The following is an 8,624-nucleotide window of genomic DNA, read 5'->3' on the forward strand; positions in this document are numbered from 1 at the left end:
CCATGGGAATCTTTTCTGTGTTTTATTGAGTGTTTATATATGTTTCCAATCATGAATATCTTTTAAATAAACAATTGTGAATACAATATATAACTGAATAAGGATACCTTGTATGCGTTAATGTCCTGTTGAGTCCGGATGTGACTCCTTAAATGCCCCATTGCATTTGTTTTGTTACTATTTCATTATATAGGAGTGTCGTGTCCTGTTTTCTGTTGGTGGTTTTTAAACATTGCATACACTTTAATGACAGGCAGGCAGCACCTCTGCCCGGATTGGCAGTACCAGCTGAGAGGGAGGTGGACAGGTCAACTGGCAGCAGCCACCTTTATGACAAGAAATGTCAAAAGCACATGTCAATACCGCATACATGTGACCATCGGCTGCTATGAGGAATGCTGATATTCTGCTATAGACCTGGAGGTGAGAGGAGTGAAAAACTATCTGTGCTTTTCAATCCCACCAGTGCACCAGCACTCATAACCCACCTACTGCCACCGTCCACCACTGCACTGACTTGCCCTCTTGCACTGGATGCCAATGCACCAACATGCAATCTTGCACAGGATGCCAATGCACCAACATGCAATCTGGAACTGGATGCCATTGGACCAACATGGAATCTGGAACTGGATGCCAATGCACCAACATGGAATCTGGCACTGGATGCCATTGAGCCAACACGGAATCTGGCACTGGATGCCAATGCACCAACATGGAATCTGGAATTGGATGCCAATGCACCAACATGGAATCTGGCACTGGATGCCAATGCACCAACATGGAATCTGGCACTGGATGCCATTGCACCAACATGGAATCTGGCACTGGATGTCATTGAACCAACATGAAATCTGGAATTGGATGCCAATGCACCAACATGCAATCTGGAACTGGATGCCATTGGACCAACATGGAATCTGGAACTGGATGCCAATGCACCAACATGGGAACTGGATGCCAATGCACCAACATGGAATGTGGAACTGGATGCCAATGCACCAACATGGAATCTGGCACTGGATGCCAATGCACCAACATGGAATCTGGCACTGGATGCCAATGCACCTACATGGAATCTTGCACTGGATGCCAATGCACCAACATGGAATCTGGAACTGGATGCCAATGCACCAACATGGAATCTGGCACTGGATGCCATTGGACCAACATGGAATCTGGCACTGGATGCCAATGCACCAACATGGAATTTGGCACTGGATGCCAATGCACCAACATGGAATCTGGCACTGGATGCCAATGCACCAACATGGAATCTTGCACTGGAAGTCATTGAACCAACATGAGATCTGGCACTGGATGTCAATGCATCAACATGGAATCTGGCACTGGATGCCATTGGACCAACATGGAATCTGGCACTGGATGCCAATGCACCAACATGGAATCTTGCACTGGATGCCAATGCACCAACATGGAATCTTGCACTGGATGCCAATGCACCAACATGGAATCTTGCACTGAATGCTAATGCACCAACATGGAATCTGGCACTGGATGCCAATGCACCAACATGGAATCTTGCACTGGATGCCAATGCACCAACATGGAATCTTGCACCGGATGCCAATGCACCAACATGGAATCTTGCACTGAATGTCATTGAACCAATATGGAATCTGGAACTGGATGCCATTGCACCAACATGGAATCTGGCACTGGATGCCAATGCACCAACATGGAATCTGGCACTGGATGCCATTGCACCAACATGGAATCTGGCACTGGATGCCAATGCACCAACATGGAATCTTGCACTGGATGCCAATGCACCAACATGGAATCTTGCACTGGATGCCATTGCACCAACATGGAATCTGGCACTGGATGCCATTGCACCAACATGGAATCTTGCACTGGATGCTAATGCACCAACATGGAATCTTGCACTTGACACTCACTGCTACTGCACAGGACTTGCTCTCTTGTATTTGCTGCCGCTGCACGTGATGTGCACTCTTACACTTGCTGCTTCCGCACCGCATACAAGGATTTACATGTACATATATTTTCAGCCAATAATCTGTGTTAAATGGCTTTATTGTCATAAGAGGGGCTCTTTACATTGTCATATGATTTTATTCACCAACTGTTTCTCTTTCTGTTTCTTGTAGCGTAAGAAGAGAATGAAGGAAGAAGAGAACATTTCTATAGAAGATGTTAGTTATCAGGGAACATACGACGATGCGGAGGAAGCCGAGAGAAGACAATAGAGCTGAACTATTTCCATGTATTCATGGCTGATAGTACTACACATGACATCTGTGGGAGAGACATGCCTGGAGGTCATAGCCGAGGAGCCTTATGTCACCTGCTGGAGATCTTTTCTCATCAGATCTGAAGATTTTGGAAAGCCACCTCTAAATGGAAATGTCATGTATGTGGCACTGCTGGGCAGATCAGTTAGTGAGTGGGTAACACTGCGTCCAATTATCAATAAAATATTGGGAATGCCAAATTTTTGTTAAAAGCTATCTAATGTATCATGAAGGTTATACAACATCTGCACCATGGGGAATCCCTCTTTGGAATGTTCTCTGTACTTTGTACAATAAATGAAGAAAACAATTGTCAGGTCCAGTGGACCGGAGGCTATGAGTTATGGTTAATATGTGGCTAATCAGTGTGATTGGGGGTAGTAAGCACGTGACTTAACCGTCCAGCAGAGGTGGCAAGATAAGGTAATCATAAGGGTTAATTCCTTCAGTGAGAGATGACTCCAAGGCTGTAAAGTGTAAATGAGACTTATATAACACAATTAGCATCTTAGGCCTGGTTTCCTTAGGCGCTGTAAAACGCGTAACATGTGAAAACCAATGATTGCCTATGGGCATGGTTCCCACCTGCGCGTTTTATAGCGCGTAGGAATGCGCTATAAAACGCCCAAATAAGTACAGGAGCTTCTTTGGGGCGTATTTGTCGCGCGTATCCATTGGGATACAGCCAGATAGCCCTCGGAAACGCGCGTTTGTCGCACGTTTCTTTTACCGCAAATCGCGGTAAAAATGCGCGTCACGGCAAACGCGCATATTCCGTACGCCCAGGTGTGAACCCAGTCTTAGTGTTGTGCGGGGATTCCTTTTGACCTGGACCATTCTTTCACAGCTCTCCTAGCCAGGGGTGCACCAAGAATTGAGCCTTCTAAGGACAAAGAAAAGAAGGCCAACCGCCGCCTCCTTATATTAAAGCTCATATATAAAAGATTACCTATAGATCCAGGGATTAACATCTGGGGGTCCTAGTATATATATTCCAGGGGCCCTCGTTATTCCCAGTAGAATGACACCAGAAAAGCCTGGGGTATCTTAAGAGATAGATGAAAGTTGGTTCTGGAGGGTCTCGGCCGCCTACCATGTGAGATGTCTATGGAAAGAGGCAATTTTGTTGTGTATGAATCTAGAGATAGCATATCGGTGTCAGACTCATATCCAGAAATATTAACATTTTTGTCATATACGGGTTCTGTCCAATGAAAAACTCCTCTACCAGGTGTGAAATAGGTGGGGGCTTCAGGTCCTTATCTCTAAAGCTGGCCATACACTTTACAACCCTCGCACGACTTTTGTCTTGCGAGGGTTGTAAAGTAATTAAAATCTCGTACGATCTGCCCATCTTGGACAGGCAGATCGTACTTTCCATCATCGCAAACCGCGCCCCGCTGAGGGGAGGGCTTCCGATGACTGCAATGCCGAGCGGGCAGTGTGCGCTTGAGCACACCGGCCCGTGCGGCATTTGTCTAACGAGCACGCCACAAACCCGCCAAAAATGGTAAGATTTTCGTCTGGTATTCCAACGTGCTCGTAAGCCAAAAGACGTGCGACCGTACAGTAGAAACGTGAGCGGAAGCAGAGACACCGGCACTCCAAATTTGCAAAAATACGTCTATTTATTTACGTGCATCGTAGTAGAAAACAACGAACGTTTCAGGGTCACAAAGGATCCCCTTCATCAGGTAAAACATGAGTAGAAACGGTCGCACGCTTTCCATACACTGCACGATTATCATACGATCGCAGGATAATCGGCAGGTGCATGGCCACCTTTAGTCACACCTGCTTCCCCACCCCGTTCGCCCCAGAAGCTGCACTGCAACCTGAGCTGGGAGCCGCAGGTATAAAAAAATGTTGCAATGGTAGCCAAGGTGTGCTTACTTGGGGCCAAAATCTAATTTTACTATTAAAACACACACCCCCCCCCACAATCTCCATACAAATCAGTAAACTGAACGTTAGATCATAGGAGTAGGTTGATGTACAAGGTATCACATCCCACCATCCAGTACACAGCCTTAAATGTATATGTACGTGTGATATTTATATGTCAGAATACATTTGCATAGATTGCTGTGATATGTATGATACTGACAATAAGTTTAACCACTTCAAGTCCGCGGTGTTACACCCCCTTCCCATCCCGGCCATTTTTCAGTGTTCAGCGCTGCGGTACTTTGATTGACGTTTATTCCGTCATGCAGTGCTGCACTGAAATAAATTTTATACCACTTTTTGGGGACAGGTAAAGCTTTCTTTTGGTGGTATTTTATCATCACTGCGGGTTTTATTTTGTACTATATTATGGGAAAATTACCGAATTTTTTCAAAACAAAACAGTTTCCCCCTATATTAAATGATAAAACATTTAGTATTACCCAATTTTTGGGTAAAATATTAAAACGGGGTCACGTCAGGTTAAAAAGACACTAAACATGTCAAGCCTTAAAATTGCGCGCGCGAAACCTCAAAAAACAACAATACCCAAAATTGGCCATAGGCGACGCTTTAAAAGCTGTTACCGCTCATCAGTTTAGTGTTATCGGTGATTGATGGCTCTAAAATGATTGCTCTCACTGCGACGTTCGCGACAATATGTAACATGTGCAGCGCAATTGTAATTTTCGCATGCTGGCGCCGCAAAAGCGTATTTACGTTTATATCTGCGTAAATGTGGGGGTGGGGGAGTTAAAAATTTGGGACTTTTATTTATTTTTTTACTCTTTGTATGTTTTGTTACACTTATTGTTATTGCTATCACATAGAGGATAACAATCCCCCTATATAATAATAGCAAAGGCACACTGACAGGTCCTCTTTATGGAGAAATTAGGGGTCTCTGAGACCCCCTAATGTCACCTGGGTACCCCAAAAGAAGCTGATGAAGCAGAGATCTGCTTCATCAGCTTCTTTTCTGGCTATAGCAGCCACATGACTGACAGGTGAATGCGGAAGTGATGTATTACACATCACTTCTGCATTCACAGCACAGAGGGAGTTCAGCAAGGAGGATGCTGACCTCCCTCCCATCTGACCTCCTGACGCCCTCCCGAGCCGGTCCCGGGCCGCAGATGGGGCAGCGGATCCCGGGATTGAAGGTGAGGGGTCAGGAGGGGGGCGGCAGCACTCGAGGGGGGGATGGGGGCACGCAGCCAGCACATACATGCGATCAATAGGCTATAGAGCCGCCGATCGTGTGTATGTGAAACAGCCGGTGACGGCTCTTTGCATTGAGCGGGTTTTTTCTGCGCGTGCAAATGCAGGTCCGCCGGGCGGACGGCAACAGGTTATAGTAGTTTTGTAGAATAGTCTCACTTATGCTCCTGAAGAAGTAGAATTCATATCTGAGAAATGTGTAGAGAGAGATCTCCAGTCCTTCACTTATATGGTGAATACACTTCATCTGATCTTCATGTCATGTTGGTAGGACTGAGTATGGAGGGGGAATGGGCGCTGGATGGGGGACAATATAATATAAGGCTGTGTATTATACAAATCATGGCTGTTCGTTGTTTTTAATATATCAAAATAAAATACATATTAATAAAAATATTAGCAAAACTCAGAAGTTTATCAATTATACTGGACATGTGCACCGGCAAAAAAATTTGTTTCGCTTCATTTTTATTGAGATTTTTCGTTGTTTTTTGTTTTTTTCGGGATTCGGGCCCGAAAGTTGATTCGTTTTGGGATTCGGGTTCGGACTAGATTCGTTAGCGGTATTTTTTAGCCCGGACGAATTTTTGTTGCAGCAAAGTGACATTAGACAAAAGAAAAAAAAAAAAGTGTGCGGTTCCCCCCAATTCATACTCCAGACCCTTTAGGTCTGGTAGGAATGTTAGGAGGGACCCCCCAAATAAAAAAGTGCGTGGGGTTCCCCCAAAATCTATACCAGGCCCTTTAGGTCTGGTAGGAATTTTAGAGGGGACCCCACCCCCCAAAAATGGGAGAAAAACGTTAAATTCCTACCAGACTCTTGTTTCAAGCACAGGCCTAGCAGGGCAGTAAAGGGGGCGGACGATCGAGCACCCCTCCCTGCACCGGGATTGGCGCTGGATTAGGTCGATGGAGCCATTTTCCTTTAAATAAAGGAATTGTCAAAAACTGACTTTTTTTTCAATTTAAGTTTTTTTTCCCTAAAAGTGTGGTTTCTTTATTTATGTTGACTTTTAACCCTTTAGTGAATGTGTACCCCTTACTCATTCCCGAAGGGGGGGGGGCGGTATCTGGGTGCCCCTTAATTATAGGGGTACCCCGATGCAAATAAGCCACCCTGCCCACAGACCCCCACAACCACCGGGTCAGGGTTGTGGTTATGAGGCCCTTGTCCCCATCGGCATGGGGACACCCTCCCAATGCTGAGGGCATGTGGCCTGGTAAGGCTCAGGGAGGGGGGGCTCAATCGTCCCATCCCCCCCATTTCTGCCCTGACGGGCCGTTGCTCGACACAAGAGTCTGATCGGAATTTTAGGGGGGGGGCCCCACATTTGTTCCCCATTTTTTTGGGGGGGGTTTCCCTCTTAAAATTCCTACCAGACCTAAGGGGCCTGGTATGATGTTTTCCCCTTGTGTCTGATGTCACTTTGCTTCAAAAAAAATGCGTCCAGGATGAAAATTCATTCAGACTCTCGCTAACGGATCCTTATCGGAGACTCGGATTCATTTTCATTCATCATTTCTGTCGTTGGGAGATTTGGATCCGAATCTCGGAATAACGAAAATTCATCCGAATAAAGAATTTTTCCGAAATGAATCTCACATGTCTAAAGTATAGAAGGTCTTGTTCCTGGGTTCCTGGAAAGCACACTTTCTCTGTTCTGATTTTGTATATTTGGAATCATATGTCATGAAAAGGAATGAAATGAGTTGATAAAGGATATGATGTAAAAAAGCAGAAATGAGATTTTCGGTCACCTTGAAATTATGTGAAACTGAAACTGAACTGCTGTTAGTCAGTCTGGGAAATCTGAGAAAGTTTTCACTTTTGTGACAAATCCTAAAACTCATCATATAAGAACAGAGCTAGAAGATGGAACTCAGCACAGAGCAGCCACGCAGCAGAACCAGGAACCCACCTGGAGACCAAGGAGCCCACAGAGCAGAACATCCCTTGTACCCCGGCCACAATGACCAGCACATCTTCCTGGACGGTCCTCCTTCTACTGAGCCTCAGCTCCATGGTCTCGGCACAAACTTGCAAATGGCTCCACCGAAACCAGCAAGAATGGACCAGACAGATTCTGCACAACTTCAACCAGATGGTCCCTGCAGAGGAAACTGGCCAACCCTGCCAAGACAACTCACCTCACCTTCCTGTCATTGACTCGCTATACAGCATTACTCAGGCTGAGTCCGCGGCAATTGCTGTGCATGAAGTTGCCAACCAAATCGTCCAGTTCTACAGAAGAAACCAGGATAGAATGGACTACCATCTGCCTGCCTGGGAGAAGCTTCAGGAACTCCTCAACTACCAGGAGCAACACTTGTCTGACTGTATCCCGGAGGGAGCGGAGAACCAGCTCTTCATACAGGGAATCAGCCAGAGATTCAACACCCTGCAGAGGATCCTAGAGGAGCAGAAGGACACTGCATGTGCCTGGAGAACCGTCCACACCGAGATCGGGAGGAATCTCCGACTCGCAGCCCAGCTTTCAGCTCGCATGAGAAACCAGAAGTCACATGACTAACAGACACCTTAATACCAACATTCCTGATTGGACGCGGTGAAGGAGCCTGATATCCTATATTTATTATTTTTATACATTATATTATTTATCATATATCTGTTTGTATATTTATATTTTATTATATATTTATATTGTAATATTTTTTTATTTTATTTATACAAATGCAAATTAAACTTTTATTGCACAAAAAAAATAAATTGTGGCGATCAGATTTTATTCTAATTGTTCGATACCATTCTCTCAATATTCACATTGTCTGTGATGTATGAAATGTATAAGAAACAAGAGGCATTATCAGGGTTACATCTACTGCAAATGTGCATTACAGGCAGTCCCCGACTTACGGACGTCAGACGTACGGACAACCCGTAATTCAGAACCGAGGTCCACAGCTATCACTCAGTGTCACAGACTTTACTGCAGTTCATTGTAAAAAAAAAACTTTGTACAATGAACTACAGTAAAGTCGGTGACACTGAGTGATGGCTGTATGTACCGGCGCCGGAGGCTGCTGGTACATTTAGGAGAACTGTGGCTGCAGCGGCCTGAGTCCCTTCAAATCCCCGCTGCTCTCCCCGCCTGTGTTGGCGGAGGCAGCGGGGGACACAGACCGCTGCATTCCTCCGCTGCCCCCCGTACCTCCGCT

The sequence above is a fragment of the Nanorana parkeri genome, unplaced genomic scaffold, assembly GCF_000935625.1.
Source record: "Nanorana parkeri isolate BGI_ZX_2015 unplaced genomic scaffold, ASM93562v1 scaffold1059, whole genome shotgun sequence".
NCBI lineage: Eukaryota > Metazoa > Chordata > Amphibia > Anura > Dicroglossidae > Nanorana > Nanorana parkeri.